The sequence below is a fragment of the Octodon degus genome, unplaced genomic scaffold, assembly GCF_000260255.1.
Source record: "Octodon degus isolate 3935 unplaced genomic scaffold, OctDeg1.0 scaffold00033, whole genome shotgun sequence".
Lineage (NCBI taxonomy): Eukaryota > Metazoa > Chordata > Mammalia > Rodentia > Octodontidae > Octodon > Octodon degus.
This window is the reverse complement of record NW_004524609.1, coordinates 11,211,916-11,213,345: the sequence shown is the minus strand read 5'-3', so window position 1 is coordinate 11,213,345 and position 1,430 is coordinate 11,211,916.

Sequence of the window (1,430 nt, the reverse complement as noted above, 5' to 3'; positions counted from 1 at the left end):
GATAAAATAACAATGACACAGTTTCAAAAACAAGTTAGTAGGATAGTTACAATAATTAATACATTGCATATTGCTGTCTTTGTAGTAGTTATTCAGAGTACAAGATGTAGACGTGAAATCTTGTCTAAGCATCATTATTATAAGCCTTTCTTCTTGTTGAACTAAGAGAAAGAAGCTGTATATCTATTCTTAGTGGCACATGCTTGTAATCTCAGCACTGGGGAGGCCAAAAGCAGGAGGAGCATCATGATCCAAACACATTTAAAAAATAAAATAAAAATAGAGAACCCAAGAAGGCTATACCTGACCATGTGCACAGAGCCAGCCTTCCACATGTATTCCCATGAGGACTCATCCCACAACACAGATCACCTTCCCAGTTTCCTAACTACTACTCTCAAACTTCTGTGATAACATTTTTGCTTGTTCTAAGTTTTCACTGCACTTTTTTCTAATAAGATCAGTAGCGCCAGAGAGGAAGGGAAGAAGGACAAGATAGAGTCCCTAAAGTCGCACCTCCACGGTCTACCCGGGCACATACAGAACGGTACTTTATTGTCACCTCAGCCAGGGATTCCCAGCTCATACTGACAATGCAGATTTGCTCAGCTACCACAAGGTATTTCTGGATCTGAACTCTGCTACATAATTTATGATAGCAAAATATTGAAGGTGGCTGAATTATCTATAAAGAAGAAATAAGTAAATTATGAAATATATGTAAAATAAAATGTACCTGTAGGAGAGTAATCAGGTACTTTTAGATAATATAATATGATCTGTATTGCTATGGGTTGGAGTTAATTTTTTTTTTTTTCATGTTAAAGGCATAGTGTCCAGATTGATGTTTTGGGGAAGTGATAGAAACTTTGAGGTGGGCTTCAGTGGGAGGGTTTTGTTCTTTGGGGACTTGGACTCAAAGGGATTGTGGAGTTCCAGTGTGTTTGTCTTTTTCTTTCTGGCCATAAGGTGAATGGCTTTATTCCAGCACACACTATGCTACTACAGAAGCAAGAAATAGGGGTCAATCAAAGATAGGAACCTTTAAAGCTGTGAGCCAAAGTTGACCTTTCTTCTTTAAAAGATGATTTGCCTTAGGTATTTGTTACAGCAACAGAAAGACAACATATGAAGGGGGAATGAACAAGTTGCAGAAGTACGTGTTTGGGTGTATAGTATTTCTGGTGTGTTGTAGTTGCAGTAAAAATTATTCATGTTGCATCTAAAAATATACAGAAAAGGGGGCTAGGGAACTAGTTTGGCAGTCTAAGTGCCAGCCTGGCAAGCACAAGGATCCCATTTTGATCCCCGGTATCACATGCCATGCCTGCCCAGGAACTCTTGGTGTAGAATGTCAACCCCCAAAACCAGGAATGGTGGTTCATGCCTGTAATCCCAGTGCTGGGGAGGCTGAGAAAGGAGGATAACTA